We start from the raw sequence: 21,949 nt of genomic DNA on the forward strand, positions 1-21,949 counted from the left end.
ATTTTTTTAAAAAAGGAAGTAATCATCAATGCATCCCTTTCAACAGTAGTATAAATCATGTTTGGCAACTTTATTGAAATATAAAAATTACATGTTAGTAAAACCAGTAACTGTAACTGTAGTCAGCAAACTGAATAACTCAGGTTTAGCAGATATATTTATTTATTGAATTCTGTGTGATTAACGTCATACTTAAATCTGACCCCTACAAATTGACAATTAGGAGAAATATTAAGATCTAAAGAAACTTTGTAGGAATCCTAACACAGTTTGTTCTAGTCTCCCCTTAAGTTCCTTTCTAAAAGTGCATAGAATAGATTTTTCATGCAGTTTCCATCTTTTAAGTACAGTAAATGCCAACTTATGTTGGAAAACCCCACAGTTTCTCCCCCTACTGTGAGAGGTCCTTCAAATAGCTCATATTAGAGGATGCAAACTATATGAGTATGGTTTTAAAAGCTGTCTCTAGCTTTGAAACATTGAGAAAATAGAATATTTAACATTTGTGACATGTGGCCAACACTGAGCACACAATCCTACATGGCACTAAAGAGGGATACTTATGCACTGTCCTCAACCAACCCTGTGGATTCTCTATTTTCTGACATCTGATCTACCTCACTCATTTATGTTTTCAACCTGGTATCTACAGGCCCTTTCTTCGGGCTTTCTGGCTCTCAGTAGCGTTCTAGTATTATGGCATGAGCATAGAATCTAGAGGGCAATTCAAGAGTAATTCTCTTGCCAGAGAAAGAGCACCATGGTATTCTGGAAGTTCTATGCTCTATTCCTAGTCACACTACTCACCGTTTTAGATAAGCTGCTAGCCCTAACAGAAGACAGTAAGACAAGACAATCTTTAGATCATTTCCACACTTCACATTCCAGGGTTTCTTGTCACTGTTTCCCCATTTGCTAGGATGGCCATCCTTGACCTATGACCTGCATGTCACTATAAGTTTCGCTACATTTAAGAATGGCTTCTAAAATTGTTAAGCAAAAAATATTTTTAGAAAAAGTTTATCAATGTAGCCTTGTCCTAAGCAATTATATCTGTAAAATAATATATTTCATTTACTAGTTACATATTTTTTCCTTTAACATATCCATTAAAAGTATCTATCTATATCTTAAAGTCATCAAACATTCCACCAGCAGTATTTGCTTCACACTCTGGGAAGAATTCCCATGTGGAGCCCAAAGTTCACTAAAATGTATATTTTAGAGGAATTATCAGAGCCTTATTCAGACTTTCAAACAGGTTACTAACTGTGTCAGATAATTCTGATATTGAATACCACCATCAAATACAAACTCAGGGATGTTTCCCAAGGGAAATATTTCAGTCTATCATTTTACATGACTATCTTGAATATTACTCACGTTATGAAAATAATTTGGAAAAAATACCACTGTAACCAATGTATCATTCATGTATCAGTTATACCCCTCGATGAATATTAAAGCTTTGCAGATTTTAGCTTCAATGTGTATACACACACAGAGACACAGAATGCCAGTTAGCTGAGAAGCTTTCTCCTAATAATTTAGGTAAACATGTTTAAAAGTAAAGTCATTTTTAAAGCCCTCACATCTCAGATGTACTCACATGCCACAAAAGGTACTTTCAACAAGAAATATAATACTATAAGAGAGGTTAACAACAGCAGTCAACTGAATACCCTGGTGGATTCTTGCAGGGAGAGGTAGAGGGGGGACTCCAGGGAAAGACCGTGTCATTCTGAATCTGCTGCTTTTCTTTGCTCTCAGCACACAGCCAGCAGCTGGATGGGAGGAAGAGTCACACACCTTAAATTACCAGATTCACAGTTAACACACACATCATAAAGATGCCAGAGACCATGTCTGAATACGTGATTTGTTCTCTTCTGGGAGATGGTGCTTGTTTCCCCCCGTGGGGTCGAGCATCATGCCTCTGTATGAGCAGCTCAACCCACCTGAAAGGTGCACAAAGGCACTGAATTCTAAGCAGCTGAGAGGCAAAATTCTTGCAAATGACTGTGTATAATTAGCCACGTGACTCATTTAGATGCTCTTGTCCAGTAGAAAAGGGCATTTATCTGACTGTTTCAGAGACATAAACAGCTTACTCTGGATACGATGCTTAGTCAAGGAAAAGGGAGGTGAGAAGATTTCCAGAAGTCCTTCCGTATCACAGCGCATCACGCCCCACAATAAGAATGTTACATTTGCTTCTGAGCAGTTGAAGTGATTTAAGAAAACCAAACTCTTAAGACCTCCTAGTCATCTCTCTTGGGACTCTTTGGGGTAATACAGGTAAGTGGTATGTGGGTGTGTGTGTGGGGCGTGGCATCAGAAACAAAAATTGATAGAAGAATCAAGACAATTCACTAGCAACCTGTATGGACAACTACACAATTTTTATGAATCCTTATCCACCAATATCTACCACATGAAACATGACACACATATACACGGTTCCACAAGTCCTCACCGAATAAGACAATCCACCAGTGATGCCACAATGCACACTTCACTTACGATAATTATATTTTTAAAGCTTGTTTGGGCAGTTAACAGCCAAAGACATTCCTTTTTCTCTGCATCTCCTCGTTGATTTAAATCTCTTAATCATTTGCACAGTAACTTAGCGATACCTGTGCCAATTAATTTGGAATTAGTCCCAGTGCCCTGACACTTGGTATTTTTCACTCACTCATACAGTTTCCCTTTTCTAGCATGAAGCCTCATCTTTCAACCACAATACCCTCGTTCCTCTACTTCCTTATTTACATTTTTTTTTTTTTGCAGGGCACTCAAATTTCCATCCCTTGATATAAGGTTTCCTTCCAGCAAGGCTTAAATCTGCCTCCTTGAGTCCCCTTTGCCAAATGTGTGGCATAGTCAGCTTCTCTCAAATTTTGTCATATCCTTAGAATCTGTTGCTTTGCATTTTGTATCTCACCATAGAAATACTTTATTCCCTTGCAGCTCCTTCTGATGTTCTCCTCTCAGTATTAAATCATCCTGGTTCTTCCTTGAAACAACAGAGAAATTTCATACTAATATGCAGAAGGACTCTCATTCGTATGCCGGAATATAGACGAAGACAGGAAACCATGAGCAAAACCTACTGCCGCATCTGAGAGTGCTTTACAACTTTACCTTTTTAACTACACGATAAAAACAGTCTGATAAACCACTGGAGCTATTAACTAAGTGATATTGGATTGAACATCTCAAGTCATCACAGCCACTGGTTTAAAACCAAAAGCAGTGCCCCTGAAGCTGCCTAGTATCTTTATAATCAAGGATTTGAGAGCCACAAATTATCAGGCATATCTATCACCATAACATTTTTTGCATAGAAATAGTACTTAAGTACAAAATCATTTTGATCATGGAAGGATGCACAACTATAAAGCTGAGGAATTATTCCACATTACTGATTCTACTTACTACAGGGCCTGCAGCCTAAAAAGTCAGGATATCTACCCAATTTTACGAGATCTGGAAAATTAATTTCATACTCTGCATGGATCATATCAAATACAGTCTATGAATTCAATAAGGAACAACATTAATATTCAAAATAAGCCACATAGACAGAGATTTCCACATGGTAAAAGTTGAGAGAAAAATTAATATTCCAACTTATATTTAAAAGCTGTCATAACACTACCCTTTCTCTCGAATAATCAGCAAAGCCCATCCAAGCTATTAATGTCATCCAATGGCCACTTAAAATCCATCTCAGAGCACAAACACTGGATGTTAAGAATATATATAAATGTTGTCAACTGTTATGTAGGATATTAGCCTGCAATTACTTTGTGCCATTCTAGCTATTCTAGTCAGTGTGTATTCTTATTCCATTTACAAGTGAAAGAAACAAAAAGCATTATCATCCTTGTATTACAAACACCAATTGTGAAATTAATTTCATTTCTTCCAGTACTCGTAATGAAGATGTTGAAACAAAATTTACTCACAATTTGGTTTGAGTACATCAAGAAGCCTCAGAATCATTAGTGGTTGGTTCAGTAACTTCATCATTTGTCGATTTTAACTGAGAGTCTTATCTATTGAACAGTTCTGAGATTACAACAAATGTAGAATGAAGAACATTTTCCAGGAAGTTTTTTTGTTTTAACTCTCTTTGTTGCCACAAAGTTGCCTGCATGATTATGCTATCAGATAATATATTTCTTACTAAAATCATTTATGGCTTTTTATTTTCCATACTGTCTAACAAGACTATCATTTCTCACAGAAAAATAAAATCCTTTGGTGTACTTTTTTCCCTTTTCAAAGATCAAGTTCTTTAATATCTTGTAAAGCTGAAGTGGATTCTCATTTCTGAAATTTTGTTTTTGTTTTATTTTTAAATGAAATGTTGTAGGCTGACTACATTAGGATGAATCCTGCTTAGTCACCTTCAATTTAGAATATGAGATAAATTATTCTCTTACTTTAAAAATTAACATGGGCAATCTACACATACATAGGTACACACTCATAACTTCCAGTGTGCCTTCTGCACACACCTGCCGAGGACTAAGTAAACATAATACACAACAGAGCAGTGTATCAGTGTATCACTTATACCTCAATGACCTCCCAGGACAAAAGGTGACAAACAAACAGGTTACGCAAAAGAACAGAAAACTCTAAACTTGTTACTGTTTGGCTGTAGAATAACTCACTAATGAAAAGATGGAGGAGGGAGGCAGGGGAAAAGGCAAGCAGAGACAGGGTAGAAAGAGAGAGAACAGGTAGAAAAAAGAAGGAAGGAATGAAGAGAGAGAAGAAAGAAGGGACGGAGGGAGGAAGGAAAGAAAGAAGGACGGGGAAAGGAAGAAAAGGAAGAAGAAAAAAAGAATCCGATTTGTTTTGGGCGACAGTTATATCACATTTTGTCTAGTCCCAAGGCAATTTGAAGGGCTATCAGGAGTCAGTGAGAGGCTAAGATGAGGTGTCATGCGCTCACGGATTTTCCTTACCTAGAAAGTATCTCAGAAATCATACCATTTCAGAGGGGGATACTGCTGCACAGAGGGGTGAAGTGCCCTGTGAGAATCTGCACAGAAACTTAAGAGAGGTTAACAAGCTTTCTCTGGGCCAGGTGATAACCTAAGGAGTGGACACTCCGAGAATGCAGCCGAGGCTCACTAACATTTAAAGTCATCCCCCCATTTTTTAGGTTATTAAATTCATGGTCTTTCTGCCATTCAACCATCTTCACTTTTGAGCACCTTGTGGAAAGAGCGTACAGAACTTCCTGCCTCACTTCACATTTGCGGGTGCGACCCATGAAGCAGGGCCAGGGTACAGTCTGTATGCAAAAAGGACCTGCTCACAAACGCCACTGAGGATGCTGTGACGTTGCCTCTGTGCTTAGCCCAGCAGCTCTGGGACAGACAAGACAGTCAGCCAAGGGCCCAAAGCACAGCGGACACGGGGCTGCTCTCTCTGTTGCTGTGCCCCTTCCACGGGATTCTCTACTTTGTTCAACCCCAGCACCTTCTGGGTGCTGAGGGAGCGCGGAACTGGGAGCAGCCCAGAAATTACCTACAGGGCTTGTTGGGTGGATTTGCAAACACAGCATTTATACATACAAAAATGCAAGACTTGTATTCTCTTTTATAGTACTATAAAAGATATTTTGAAGCCCCTCTTACAAGGTATACATAACACCCATCTGGCCTCCTCATCTGTCAGATGACCAGACCCTAAACTAACCCCTGAAGCATCCAATCCCCTTTTCTACAGATTAAGCGCACATGGGGAGACCGTGTCCCAATTTTTAGTAAGTAATCAAAATATTTCTAAAATAATAGGAACATACTATAAATCTTACAAATACCGCTTGGAGCTTTGAGGTGACCAGCCACACAGAAAAAGAAAAAGAAAAAAATAAAATCATAAGAGTTGAAATTTCTAAACTTTTGAATGGGAAATAAAAGTCAAACTTTACTGCTTCCAAAGACTACTTCTCTACAAAGAGCAAAAGTTCCTGCTAAATAAATAGACACACACACACACACACACACACACACACACACACACATGCGTATATATACACACATATATGGAAGAATTCAAGAGTCACACACAAAACTGGAATTCAAAAGAAAACAGCAGGAGTTAAATTATTTAGACACAAACAACTGTACAAAAATCACTGGACCTTAACTACCTCTATTTCTGTTCCTGACATCATTTTAAATAAGATTACACCTCTGCGAGATCATATACTTTCACTAGTTAGAAAAACACAAACTATTATTTAAAATATAGCTGACGCTTCCTCAGTAACCATCACTTACAGAAGTCAGCTCAGTTTGGGAAGAAGGCATGAAGCCAATCTTTTGTTTAGGGGAAATGTAACCATCAAACCCACTTGCCATTATTTTGGATTTCCTTACTTCAGACCCTTAAACACACTTACTTTTTTCTAGAGAAGAGATTCTCCTGGAGGACAGCCCTGGGACTGTTGGCTACCCAGAGCTACCACGGCCATTCTGCTTTTGCTTCATCTTGCCAGATGCTAAGTGTTGTTTATTGGCTTATTACCTTTCCCCTCCAAATCTCAACGTCTGAAAATGCCTGTGCTCATGTACACAACCATCTATTTTGAGTCTTCTCCCCCTCGCATCATTCCCCTCAGCCAAATCTAATGAGAACATCCTCTGTCCTCACCAGTGAGACACTTTCATACTTCACAGCCTGTGGTTTCTCTCTGCTTTGAGACTTACTGCCTATTCAGAAAAATTGCACTTCCACTCCGGAAACGGCGGGATCCTCTGGCTCCGTGGACTCGAGCTCAATGAGGGCACTTCGATTCCCCTGTGCAGGTAGGAATGATCTGAAGTTCACTTTGGTCCACCTCAGCTCTGGCCGTTGGTTCAAGTGGTTAAAGCCTCTTATACTCAAATTCTATTCTTACAGCAGCTCGATTGTTCTACTTTCAATCCAGGAAGAAAAATGTGGTTTATATTTAGGTTAGGGGAAACCCAGACAAAAAAACTCACATGTCCTTTTCCACGGTGATAACAATCTTTAATTTCACTAAGCCATTGATCATTTGAAAGACACCAGGCAAACATTATTAACAATATTAATTTCTAATATCATTTTTATGATCAATTTATCTTACATGGATAACAAGTACTAATTTGATAGATTGCATGTGGAGACATATGAAAGATAAATGAACCCAGAGCTGAACTGATAATTTTTGCTTTTTTAAATTTCACATCTCCTCATAAAAAGTAGTCCATTTCAAAAGCAAAAACAGGCTAAACAAAGACTCTTGTTTTTAAATACCATCCCTTAGGATGAAAAACGAGATACAGTTTATATTTGCAAACAGTCCTAATAGTTACCCCTACCCCCCGGTAAAGTTTCTAAACAGCATGCAACTGAAAAACAAGAGAAACTTTCCTGTTTCTGCATTTCTTAGTGGCAGCAGAGAGCCACAAAATCAATATAAATTTATCTTACATAAATTCTGGAAAAAGTGACACGTGCTTCTTTTATACAGAAATGCATGTAAGATGATCTCCGTACATACATACATTACTTCCACTTACGTTTTTCTTGCAATGGGCAGAGATACAGAAGAAGATAAATATATGCTCTAACCATCCTGAGCCCGACAGACAATGCACCCATGCTTCCAAATTTCAAACAAAGCCAATAATTTTTAACTTCTATAAAAGCATTCTGAAAGGTCTCTTATTTCCTTGTATGAATCAACTATAAAAGAGATCTGACAGAAAGAGCAAGCTCTAAACAGATTACACTCTGTCTCACCAGCTTGATTCAACAAAGAGCGATGGAACAGAAAATCAAATGCAGCTTGCAAAGTCACATTCACATAGAGCTGTAGAGAGGAAGAAGGGGCAAGAAAAACCTGGTACTTACAGACTGCAAAGTAAAATGTCCCGGTTTCGCTTTACATGTTACAACAAATCAAACAGAGATTTCAGCTCTCAGCAAGTCCCTGCTTCCACTATACTGACCATCCACGCAGAACAGGCCCTTACGGATTGCTTAGGCAGCTGGGAGATAATGGGACCATATTCTCAGCTGGGACTAGAGATGCTGAACTGCTCTCCGCTGCGCGTGGCATGGCTCTCCGCCAGCATTAATCAAGGAGGACCCAGCTTCGTGGCTGTGCTTCCCAAAGGATCCACATAATTAGCGCATGCATCAAAGACGCACACTGGGAGGATCACACACGTCTCTAACTGGCTCTTGCTCACACAGAACCTGATTAGGAAATCAAGTTGGTTCCCCGATCAAATGTGTTCAACCTTTCAAAGATACACAGAGACTCACACAGCTGTTTATAGATTTCAAGGGAGGGGCAGAGATTAAGGCTTCCTTCCCAATGGGCAATTTATGTAATTCCTCAACTATAGAATATAATTACGCTGGTTGTTCAGTACATATGGTGGGTTTGCCCTGCGATTTGGTTGTCTGTTAGGGGTTTTTGCAGCTCCCAGGAAGCTTACAGGCTGCAGCATTTCCCCTCTGGATTTTATGGGACATGCGTGCGTATATTCTCTGCAGATCTAGACTTTGGGGAGACTGGTTGGACTAAAGATAGTCTCTCCGGGGGCATTTTATGTCTCCAAATGTATGCTTCTTCTTGAATCCTAGAAGCCCAGGACATTCAAAGCAGAGGGTTTGGCATGGAACTCAGGACACCAAGTATTCAAAAAGGAACTGGTGATGTTGATTCCGCTTGTGTAACTGGAATAACACTTTTCTTTACTCTGCACGGTGATGCAGTCAGGAGTTGCAAACTAGTCGCCTGTGGACATGCTTGGTTTGTCAAGAGAGAGAGTTTAGAATTTGAATGTGAACATTTTTAAACAGAACATGTGTTCTGCACTTTACCATGACAGTGCCAACTCCTGCTTTTTGCTCATATACACTACCTGCCAGCCCCTAAAGACATTTGCTTATGTAAATTTGACCTTAGTTAAGCAAGTGTGGGTTAGGGATGTAAAATATTCCATTTCAGAGAAAGGATACTCATCTCTTGCGTCACTCATAAAAGGCTGTGATTAAAGCATCCTGTGATAATTTAAAGTTCCAACATACACAAAAAGGCGCTTACACTTAATAGGCCTGAGTGATAAAGGCAGGGTAGATATTAGGGGGAGAGAAAACCCGAGTTCTTATGCTCATCTTGCTACAAAAATCAGATGACCTACAATATGACTGCACCTCTCTGAGCCTTGTTTTTCTTATCTGTACAATAGGGCCTTGGTCCAGATCTCTAAAGACTCTCACAGATAAGAGAGTCTACTAATGTTCTAAGAGCTAGAAAGTGGGTCTCCGATAGAATAGCATTTACATTTCATAGCAGTGACTTGAGTAATAGGGATGAAATAAAGATATGCTTTTTTTTAAACTGTCCTCAATTGGGAGGTCTCTGTTACCTTTCAGGGTCCCATGAGAAATTGGCTAATATGCAGCTGTTTTAGAGAACTGGAGACAGCCTGACCAGTAAGTTGAATAAATTATAAATAGGTAAAAGGAAAAAAAAAAAAAAAAAAAAAGACTAGCCAAATGATGGTTTGGCTATTTCTACTCAAACTAAGTCTGCCTGACTGTAAAACATCTGGATGAATGGTCAAAAGTGGTCAAAATGTTTTTGTCTTCACGGTGCCAATCACCAGATTTTACTTTGATTTCTGGGGAAAGAGTCTTCTTAAATTTAATAACTAGAAAAATAACTCACCCAAAAGACACAGCATTTTTGCCAAAGATGCATGCTACCAGATTTCTCTGTATCCATTACCAACTCACTTATTCCAAACTAGATATAAGGCTTCAAGTAGACTTATTATCAATAGTTAATAGTAACAATACACAAAGTGAGGGATGACGAAACAGTATAATGAAACCTAAAAAAATTTCACTAAACTTTTGAGTAATTTTGTGTTGGCTCAATACGTTTGTTTTTGCAACTATTTTCAATCCAATTTCTTTAAAGTAACCCATTTTTAAAAAAAAAAAATGGTGGGTATTCTTGCAATTTGGAGTAACTTGTAAAATGACTGGCACAAATTTCATGTTTGTTATTTTTATCTGGCTTATTATTATTGAGACTTTAGCACATCTACTTCACGCAGCTCATGTGAGGTGCTGACAAAAACAGGTTAATTACATAGCAATTGTGCATCTCAGTTATATTAGCAAACACATTGCTGAAGCAAATGAAAAGAGCAAATTAAAATACAAACGTGTTTATTCAGTAATACAGTTGAAATAAATAGTTTAATTGGTTTTAAGTTCTATTCAATCTCTTTCTGCCCGGTGATTACTTTGATTCCTCTTTGATTATGGTATATGATTATGGTATATTCCTCTTTGACATCATGTGATTTGCACTTGTTTCTAAAGGTAGGTGATAATTACTACCTAAAAATCTCTAACTTTCATCAATTCTTCATACATTTCTCCCCTGAGACATACCATTTAAAATATGAAGTGGTTTATAATAAAAGCCTAAATCTGGGAAATGTCTGGTTTTTTTTTTCTTTTAAGGTCAAGCCAACATTAATGTCAAAATAAATATAGCAAACAGAGGGAAAGACCAAAATGATCAGTAACTGCAAACAAAAGAGATTGTCTTCATAAATACAGTAGGACATGATATATTACTCCAGATTGTATTTTGGAAGCCAAAAATATACAGCAATTGTTTTAGATTTTACATGGAAGTTCCAAAAAAGTGCATCTCTTTGGAACTGTGAATAATCTACATTTTTAACTACACTCTTGTCAAGGCTAATAAGAACCTGGGGAATAGGGTTCCCAAGGTCTTTTTCCGGCCACAACACAAGATGCAGCAAGTTAAACACAGTTCTGAGCTTCAGCAAATCTGGGGGAAAAATGAAAGTTATGGCAGTAATTTCCCAAAAGGTTGAGGCTTAATCAATATTTTTTAATGCTTTGGAATCTTCAGCAGTAAGTCGCTTGATGGGCATATAAGTACTCATTGCTTCTTCTAGAAAGTATTCATACTTCCTATTCCTTGCCTCTCTCACTAAAAGTCAGAGCAAAGCTGACACAACTGTGATGTTTCTCCAGCTGAGAACAAAATTTCAAAGGAGTGGATGGTTCAGAAATCACTGCCCAGGGCACCCACTGGAATGACAATCTAAGCAGCTTTTGCCTGGACCTTCTTTTCTAACCAAAAGTGATGGAGCCAGTAAGAAATGAGTCAAGAAACAAGCCACAAGTACAGATCCACACAAGAAAGTGTGTAGCCACATTCATTTTCCAGGAAGTAATCAGATTGTTGTAACAACGACCTACTGAGACCAGGGTCACAAAATTAATACAATCTGTAGAGAAAATAACCCATTTTGAAAATTACGTCACAATGATACCAAATTGACCTATAAGCTAGATAAAAAATGCAGTATGCCTCAATATTTATCTACCACTAGCTGCTCAGAGACTTGGAACCATCATTACCAAAAAATGCCTATTAATTTAAGGTGTGCACACATGTGCCTGTGTGTTTGTGTATATAAGCACGTGTGTGTGGAGAGAGAGAGGGAAAGAGACAGGAAGAGAGACAAATTGTAGACAAATGGTTTTGCAAGTGGTATTTCTCATTTACTTTTAGGGGTAGAACTGATTTATCCTTATTACACTGGCCAGAGAACATACCGATTTTCTTACCATATGAGAACAAAAAATTCTTTTCCTCAGAGGACTCTTATTTTCATCCTAACAAAAACCGAAGTTTTAAAAGACTCATTTTTGATTGTCACAACTCGGGGAGCGGGGTGTAAGTGGCATGTGGTGGACAGAGGCCATGGAGACTGCTAAACAGCTTGCAATGCACAAGACAGCCCCTCCCTCAAAATCATGTGTCCCAAATCTGAGATGTGGCACTATTTGCCCTTTGGGTCTGAGAAACCCTGACCCAAAGGAATCTTGCTGGAGTCCCTGTAGTTAGAATTCCTAAGATTTTAGAGCTAAGATCAGACTCACCAAGTTTAAATGGTGTTGCTCTAAATATAGCTGCAGTAGCAAATGGACTGTTGAAAGTTACTTTAGACTTTCCAGTATGCTTTCACAAAAATTACAACATTCAGTACAAGCTAGTCCAAAAGCTGAGAAAATACTGTAATTCCAAGTCTATTAGTGCAAACAAATGTGGGCCTTAGAACAAATGGCTAGTGGCATGATGACTAAGTAAAAGTCAAGTCAGAACAAGCACCCAATATGGCCCTCTCTTCCCTCCTCCTCCTTCTCACAAAACCACACAGAACTGAGAAAAATGAATCTCAATCCAACTCTGTTACCCTCTTTCTCCCCACCACCATAGAAACCAATGAACACAAGTCTACGGCAAGTGGACGGCCATGTAACCCCACATATATTTTTTTCTTTCTATCTCTGCGATTCTCCCTAAACAGATGGGTATCCTTTTGCATGTTCCCATTTCAGGAATGTGATTTTACTCCTGAAATAGATACAGTTTTAATAGACAGTTGGGATTAACTGCAAATATGCTTCAATTCATGGACTTTCCTTAGGAACTCAGTTGTAAGACCTCTTTTGTTTACTTATTCATTCAACAACAATTTATTAAGTATCAACTAAATTTATTGTCCATTTACATTATGGGGGCGAGAAATCAAATCTCTCAGCATTTGCTTTCCTTACAAACTTCATGCATTTGTATTGTATCCCCTACATCATCCCATCTGGCTCAGAAAAAGTTTACTGCATTTCTCATCATCCACCAAGGTCATTATTATTTATAATCAGCTTTATCACTAATGTAGTACCCTGCGGACTCCGGCTCTAGTGCTGAGCTCTTTTGTCGGCTCCAGGGAGGGTAGGCGCTAGGTAGATGGCAGGCACTTTTCATTTTACTCTTTGGCATTCCTTCCATCAACTGCAAAAAGCCCTGTTCAGGCTTTTACATGAGGGGGTCACAACTCACCTTTGTTTCTTAAAGAGAAGCTGTCTCCCCTTAGATCTGCTGCAGATCTGCTGCAGATGAGAACAAGGTACCCAGAAGATGGACACTGGCAGAAGCAGAGCAAAATCCAAAAAGTTCTATACTTGGGAAGATTACCCGTGTTACTTGAGGAAAAAAGGGAGTGTCTGATTAGAATGGGCTAAAACTATTCTTATATTTTATAGATCAAAAAGAGGAATAAGATGCCTGCTTTCCTTCCTACCTGCTTTGAGAAAATGGGTTAAAGTTTTTTTTTCCAAAATGGACTGATTCCCAGACACAGTGGAATAGACTTCATTTTAGAACACACGTAAATCAAAGATTAAGAGAGAGTTCAAGATTCTCGTCAGAAATTTTAAAAGCTCTTTTCAGGGAAACTTCTGTCTAAATTCATACCCTCTGTATCTATATGATGTAGAAACACAACTAGCAAACAACAAATGTAGGGAAATCAACCTTTAATTCCAGGAACCTACAGTTTATGTAATCTACATGATATAGCCACATAATCATGTGTGACTTTAAAGTATACATCTGTTCTTATTCTAAGCGATATAATTGAGACTTTGCAATTTTAAAACAGTTTGTAATTTAATTTTTTAGGGGAGGTATTACAGATTTATTCCAAGCAGTGAAGAATACAGCAGGAGGTGACTTTTGTCCAGAGATGCATTTTTTTCTGCAATGGACCATCATTACTTTGAGTGTTCATTATGTGTCAGAAACCGCTATGCACTTTACACGGATTATCTAATTTAATCGTCACCACAACCCTATGAGTTAGGTGTCTTTACTATTCCTGTTTCATGGAGGAAGACGCTGAGAACCAGAGATATAAGTTTTCCAAGGGCTCACAGCTCATAAATGGCACATTTGGCTTTTTTTTTAAACTTTATTACGTAGAACATTTATTTTTCACTGTTGACAATTTTTTTTCTTTTCCAATCATATTCACAACAGAAAATATCCTTAAGTGTGTTTGCCTACAGTAAACCAGTGGTTCTAAAGTTTGAAAATTTAAAACAGGCTGATACAACAGAAAGCAAACATTACACCTCAAAATTGGTAGGCAGGGTTGACCTAAAATAACATATAAAATGTAATAACTTTGGATAAGATTATAGAGCACTATTTCAAACTTGATCATTTGGACTTCCTTCTGCCTTCCTTCCTTCTTAATGTAGACATTCTGATGGCTGCTTTCTGTTTTTACTCTCTCTTCTAGCTTCTTCCTTCTGTCTGTTACATTCATTTTTTCTGAATTATTTGAAAGTACCAGACATCCTAACGCTTTACCCTTAAGTCACTTTAGGAACTCCCCAAACATTTTTTCAGTATTACTGAGGTATCACTGACAAAACTGTTAAATACTTAATGTGTATAATGTGATAATTAACCAAATAATGTTTTTCCAAAGAACAATGACTTTCATCTACATAACCACAATGAGATTAAGGAATCCAAGAAACTTAACACTGATACAAACTGTCACGTACTATATGGTCTCTGTATAGGCAACACTGAATTCTCAGTGCATTGCATTAGGAGGTAGGTATTGTCAGTTTATCCTGCTGCTGGTGATATTAAGTTTGATCAGCAGATTTTTCTGTTATAAATGTAAAGGTAGCATTTTACTTTTGTAACTAGTAAGTAACATTTGGAGAATACTTTGAGACTGTATGTCATTTTCTCTAACAGCTTTTCACCTGCTCACTTTGGCATACATTGATGAACCTTGACTGAATATATTTGTATAATGATGGTTACAAAATACCTGGATTCTTAAACCTCAATAATCTGCCAATTTCCTTTCTTAAAGAATCGCAACCTACTCACTCTACCCTCTTACACAACATCAAAGTGGTGCTAATGGATGCCACCAGGAAATACCAAGTTTCTGCAGTCTTCTCAGGAACAGAGGCCAATGATAACTCATCGAGCTATTCATGAAAATTTATCATCAGCTTCAGAAAATATAAAGGTTGGAAGAAAAATATAAGATTAACCATTTTTTTCCAGGGAAGAGGGAAACTGTCAGGATAAACCTGGATATCACTCTTCTTAGCGATGTCTTGAGTAAGGAGACATGCCCCTTCATATCTACAAATGCTAAAAATACGACACTTATCAGATTAGGGTCACTTTCAGCTTCTGCAGAATGCATTCTATATTAAGGAGCCAAACAGCTCCTTTCAGACATTTTAAATTGTGCCATTTATTGATCTCTAAACCGTTCTGTTTTGCTGTAGCATTTTTCACCTGTAAATGAATAAAAAATGAAAAGTCCTGGTTGAAATCCATTCTCCACAGTGATGTCAGAGTGCCCTTTCCAAAAGAGAAATCTAAACCTTATCCTCCTGTTTAAAATCCTCCAAAGGACCCTATCAACTACCCAGTCAAACCTAAACACTACCAGTTCATAGCGCGTCCCTGCTCTAAAGACCCCTCCCTCACTGATCTGTGCTTTCTATTCCGTTCATCAACCAGGATTTTCCCCTCTTCCTTTCTTGAAAACTTCATGCTACTTTTCCCCTCCTTGTAAACATATTCTCTCTTTGTCTGCAATGCTTCTCTACCCGAAACCCCTTCATCAGGAAATCGTTCCAGTCTTTTAGAGGTAGTTCTAACTCTCAAAGCGCAAGGGCGAAGATTCTGGAGTCAGACAGCCTGGTATCCTAGGTTCTCCACTTACTGTGTGAGCTTGAACAAGTGACTTAATTTCTCTGTGCCTGACTGACTTTCTATACAAGGGTGATAAAGCTAGTAACAATCTTCATCGCGTAACTATCCATGTATTTATCCCTCTAGCCAATACCGTCATTAATCTAAAAAGAACTATTTCAAGAAGAAACATTTCTGAAGACTTTCATCCTCCTCCCCCACCAATCCCTCCTCCCCCCAAGGACAGCATCACTGCCGTCTCTGCGCTCACATGGTCCTCAGGCATGCTGCTTTGTCATGGTTATGCAACTACTTTGTCTACTAGAATATGACCTCCTCAAAAGGGTTATGATATTTTCTTTAATTCTGTTAACCTAGCATCTAGCTCAGAGGTGTAGCTCAATAAATGTTTAAAGAACTACTAAATGATTTTTGAACACATGTGGCAGCTACAAGGCCACACAACAATATGGTTTTCATCAGGTTCTTGTGTAATTTGACAATTCAGTCATGAGTGTTAAAATGGCAGGAGTGATAATAATAAAAGCATAGTCATTAAAATTTATGAAAGCGCTTTCACATCAGATTTGGGACACTAACGTTCTATCTTGACTTGGTCATTTACTAGTCAAGTATTCTCGGGTAAGTCAGTTCACTTTTCTGGGAGGTTCTTTTTTCATCTGTAAAATGAAGGAGAATTTTCAGAAACATGATGGGTTAAAACACCTCCTTCAAGAGTCATAAAAATGCTGGTTAAAAGAATAAAAGAAATACACCAAAATTACATGTACGTACATGTGTATGGCTGAGCTTAAGAGAAAAAAAATGCCAAGACAGAGTAGCAAGGTTAAGCGGATGACTCAGGGCCTGCGAGCCCTAGGAGCTGGCTGGGATGTCTGGCTACACATCTCCAGATGTCATTCATATAAGACATTGTGTGAATTCCTGAAACTGCAAGAAAGCATCTCTGGGGGCTAGAGAATGAGCTGTAATATCTGACAGGGACAGAAGAGGCATAAAACTGAAACTTTATTGCCAAAACTGCAATCCGCATTTACTAAGCACCTATCACATTTCACACATAAGTAGTCACATGTATTTGTGATAACATATATAAAAATAAAAAATAGAAATAAGATGGAAATATTCAGTGAACTGGCCACATATTAGTACCTCACGATCTAAATAATTTTTCCTACTATTGACTTACTCTCTTCCAATGGGGTATTTAAAATTCTTTTGTCTGTTTCTAATTCAAAGACCAAGTGGCTATTGGGATAGAGAGGGAGAGAGAACACGTAGGTAAACAAGTAAGTAAGTGAAATGATTCATACAACTCACACTTATTATCTACTGGGTGCAAATCAGGGTTCTAGTTTGAGGCACACAAATGGACGGCAACCATTACAGAGATATTATCCCTGGGGAGGGAGACAGACAGTAGATAAGCAATCGATAAGTAAATTAAATAATGAGAGATTCTTTTAAGAACTCTGCAAAGATAGGGGGAAAAAAAGAGTCCTAAGATAGTCACAAATTTTGGCTCTTCAGTATTCATCAGAGTAAGAAATATCAGAAAAATATTAAAGAAGTAATCACTAAAAAGCAACATTAATAGAAAATATGTGATATTTTTATATTCCACAATGCTGGCCTAACTTCACCTGGAGAATAACCTCACTCCACCTCCCAAATCCCTTCTTACTAAAATGGTTTAGGTTTCTGCGTGTGTACACTCATGGACAAAGGGCATTAAAATGTTCATTGCACATGTCAATAGCAGAATCATTGACAGCTGATGTGAAATGTAGCAGATTCTGGATTTTCCAAAGACAAGCTAAAGTCATTTGGAAGGTGAAACGTTAGGGGAATGCAAACTACAGGGTATAGATTTCAGACGACCTGAGGCCAGTTCACAGGGATCATGTATGTCAAGCTAAGGACTTTACATGTGATTTAATCGGGGACGAGTGTTCACCAAAGTTTTTCGACAATTTGTGAGAAGAAAATGATGGCACAAAACAGTATTAGAAGAACACGATGAAATACATATGTAAGAAGAGGGAACACTTAGTACCCAGGAACAAGTTCCCATTTGGAGGGACAATGGTAGAGCAACACTCCTGGGGTTTCCCCATGTGATTAGAAGGAACAGAACATAAGTTTATCAGTTTCCTCCTCTGTTCTTACTTCGGCAACCCCTACTTTCAGAAAAGGTGTTTTCTTTTCTGTCCTCTGACTATGCAGCACAGAGCCTGTCTCTTTGGGAAGGGGCCCAGGACACTAAAGCTGTCCAGGTGTGCATATAACTGGGTGAATAAATCTGTTAAATTTAGGGGTGAATTATTAGTACTCTACTTGTCAACAAATCTATGCCATGTATTTAACTTTATCAGTAATAAAAGTTTATTTTTATTTCTATCAGCCTGACTGCTAAATACGTTTCTCAATTGATTCTGAACTTTGTAAGTAAAGAGGAGAATTATTCTTAAGCCTCCTAAAGTCCCCATACAGGGATTTTCCTAGAATGTCTAAGAATGTCTAATATTCCAGGAAAAACTAAATGAGCTGATTAAAAGCAATCAAATATAATTAAACCAAAATTTCAGATGTTATCAAGAATAAATGGCTTTATTACTGGTAGAATTTTGCAGTGCCAATATATTTTCAGATGACACGAGAAAACTGAGGTTGTATCGAAAAGAAACGTTTAACTTTGTTTTATAACTGCTACACAGAAAGTATACTATTGGTAACAAATGATATCTCCTAGGTATAAAGTTGTTGGTATTCTTTTAAACCTGACTGTTCTGAGCAAGCCCAAGCACAAATGTAACTCCTACTGCCGTGTGGATGGTTAGGGACCTCAGGCAAGTGACAAGATGTGCATTTCAGCCATGCACTGCGGACCGCCATCTGCCCTCTCTCTGTGCCATGTTCCAGTGGCGGAACGCTGGATCCAGTGTGAAGCCCCTGCTATTAAATCACTTTTGAGGCTGAAGTGTCCTATATTTTACACCAGGGCTTTACAAAAATGTACTGCATACACCACTAAAATAAGCAAATGTTTTGAGGAATTTATTTATCCAACAAGCACATGATAAGTCATATGATTAAGTGGCTGGGGATTTAATACAGGTCTAGATTTAATACTTGCTTTTCAGGAATCTGAAGTCCAATAGAGAAGAATAAAACCCATAGATATGCATTTTAAGAGAGGGTTTATTAACGTTCTATGGGAATCTAGAAAAGGGAAAAATTATTTCCTGTTTTACACTTAAGAAATGTTTTGGGGAGGAAGTGGTGTTAGAAATGAGAACTTGAAGGATTGTCAATTTTAGCCATTCAGAGATGGTTACTAAATGGTGATTATGATGTTGATGGTAGGATTTAAAATCTTCTTTTTCAACTGCCCTACAACAGAAAAGGCCTTTCTCTAGATAAACATCATCTTCCCATTTTGGACAATCTCTGATGTTTAGATTCTGCTGAGGATTTAAAGGAGCTTTGCCCTAGGAAAAAATTGTATCCATAATTACAATTTTTCATAAAACATCAATGAGCTCACAGATTTTCAGTTAAGAAACTCTGCCTTAGACCAAGAGAATATTATTAATGGAAAGCATATTGCATATAAGTAGTATTTTACACTTTTTCAAGATCTTTTACATTATCACACTATGAAGAAGTAATAGGGCTATCATCATTAATTCCATTTTTAAAATAAGAAAAGTGAAATATAGCGAAATTAAGCAACTCCTCCAATATTGTGAATTTCTTTGGGAGTTACTGAGATTATGCCACTGTTTACTATAATGCCTCCCTAATCTATGGAATTCCAGTTCTCTAAGCACCATTCATTTGAAACTTCACTCTAGCCAAATCAGTTTAACCACACTTGGGAGGAAAATCAAAATAAGAATAGCTCAGGTGAAAGCTAATTTCTCAACCAAAGGGAAAGCACTCTTAATAAGCAATCCAGGGTTGGCACAGCAGTTCCATAATCATCATTTAAGGTCACAGGCTTCTTCTATACTTTTCCTCCACTATTCTAGCTTATTACGTTCATCAAGATCACCACGTGGTCCAAGGTAGCTACTAGAGCGCCAGCCATTAAGTCTGCTTTCCAGGCATCACAATGAAGGAAGTGGAGTATAGGACAAGAAATCTCAATTCCCAGCTACAATATCTCTCTTGAAGAGACCTCACAGAACTCCTCCCAAATATTTCTGCTTGTATATAATTGGACACCACTTAGTTACATGTAATAAAAATTACAATACTTTATCTGGGCACATTGATGGTCTAAATAATACTGGTGTTCTGTTATTGAAGAACAAAGGATGAATGGATATTGGTTGGCAACCAGCGCTCCCTTCTGTAGTCACTACCCAACACTAAACACTCATGCCAGCAATAAAACTGCAGTGGCAGAAATCACTGAATGTGAATTCTGAAGATGGGATTTCCTGGTGATGAGAAGACATTAACCAGACCCCTGTGTGGTCTGGGTCTCCTGATTTGTCAAATGAGGGACACTAGAGACTAGAACGTCTCTCAGGTATCTTTCAGCTTTGAGGTTTTAGGAGACCTAAAATGTTACCTTATCACCTTACCTTCTAAGGAATGGCATTTTCTGATATGTAAGCTCTTTGCACATCTGTGAATTATCTAGCTTTGATTCTATTAGAATAGCGGAATAAGGATATTACTGTAGCTGCACTGAATCAATTATTTTAGAGCAGATATTCTTTTTTTTTTTTTTTTTTAAGAAGGGGGAAAAACAACAGAACAAGAAAGACGTTTTCTTTGAAGTTGAGTGTGGATGGCAACTTTATCACCTTGGTACCAAGAGAAAGTAAAACACTCTATGATCTTGATATTTGGGGTGGGGGATGGAAATTCACAATTAAAATGAAACATTTATGCCTACAATTTAGAACTGTAGGATACTCACAGTAAAATGTACAGCTGTTTATAAGAACCGCCATTTATGCAAGTAAAATTTTCAATCAGTAAAAACAGTTCTTAATGCCTCTAGGGTAATCAATTTTTTTATGTTCACAGAATTAAATTTGTGTAACAATATAACCATCAAGACTACGTACAATCTTCCTACAAAACCTGATAGATTGAAAAGAGTACAGACATATACTGTGTGAACTATAAAGTGCTGCCACACTTCACATTTGTTAATTAGGGTACTGGCATGAGGTTCTTTCTAAGCATCATCAAGGAAGACAGCTAATCCACGTTTATCTGCCTCGTTCCTCTCCTTCGTTTACTGCAGTTTCTTAAATGGAAGGACCCAGAGTGTCATAAAAGGGAATTAAATAGAAAACTAAGTAGGAAATGTTATAGTAAGCTAAATGACTAAGATGCTTCCTTTCAATTATTTTACCAAAGAGGAAAAATATCTAATAAGGACAATATGGTCACCTATGTAGCTATAAAATATGGGAAAGCAGAAAGGAAAAGAATGGCTAATTCCACCTCTGAGATCTTCAAAATATGCCTGGAAGCAGAAACTGCTCTCACTTTCTGCCACCTTGGAGCACCGAACGAGATTCCCTGTTCTCAACTGGGCATGGCATCTCGCCTCCAGTGCCTTCAGAATGCTTCTGAACACATGAGATAAACCTCCATGACCAAGCCTAGCCACCAGACCCACTATCCCAACCTAAAATCTCTGAAACTTGGGATGCCTCACAAATGCTATAAAAGAGGTACTATAGTTTTAAAAGTGTGTAAAATGTCTGTAAAGCTTAAGAGCCATCTCTTGCATCAAAGTCAAACAGTATTTATGAAGCATCTATTATATACAAGGCACTGTGTGGGAAACCCAGAAAACAACATTCCCTGCCTTCAGGGAGCTTTCAGTCAAGTTGTTGTTAAGTAAAATTATAGGAGTGCCTAAAGATTTTTTTGAATAAAATCAATAAAAACCAAAACAACATGATAGAGCCTAAACTGCCATATTTTCTGATTCACAGGTAGGTAACACGGTATTGAAAACTTAAAACACTCCTTGTCTGAGAAGTTTACAGTATAGACTTGTGAGACAAATAACATACATAAATAAAATAAAATACAAATAAAAACTTATGAATGGTTTGCAGATAATCACAGAGAGAATCCCAGTGTAAAGCACCACAGTGCAATAAGACCATGACAGGCCGTCTGCTCGGTGATGGAAGGTTCACCTCCTCTTTCTTTAAGACAGAGTGAATTTCCAGTCTTACCAAAAAATATTGCTTTCTCCCAATATTTTATTGTGAAAGTGCTTACACATTCACA

At 37.9% G+C, this 21,949-nt stretch overlaps 1 protein-coding gene across 8 annotated transcripts in view; it reads right to left on the reverse strand.

The window, feature by feature from the left end:
• CNTN4 (contactin 4) overlaps positions 1-21,949 on the reverse strand; it is a 780,243-nt gene that overhangs the window by 509,897 nt on the left and 248,397 nt on the right. The window contains exon 1 of one of the 8 annotated variants that reach the window (XM_057706191.1): positions 7,912-8,168. The exons of 5 other annotated variants lie outside the window; for them this stretch is intronic. The gene's annotated coding sequence lies outside the window, so the exon portion shown is untranslated. Of the gene's footprint in view, positions 1-6,740; positions 6,761-7,577; positions 7,668-7,911; positions 8,169-21,949 lie in introns of those variants that run through there. 2 more of the 8 variants (XM_057706192.1, XM_057706193.1) reach the window with 2 other exon arrangements.

Source organism: Hippopotamus amphibius, chromosome 13 (assembly GCF_030028045.1).
Source record: "Hippopotamus amphibius kiboko isolate mHipAmp2 chromosome 13, mHipAmp2.hap2, whole genome shotgun sequence".
NCBI lineage: Eukaryota > Metazoa > Chordata > Mammalia > Artiodactyla > Hippopotamidae > Hippopotamus > Hippopotamus amphibius.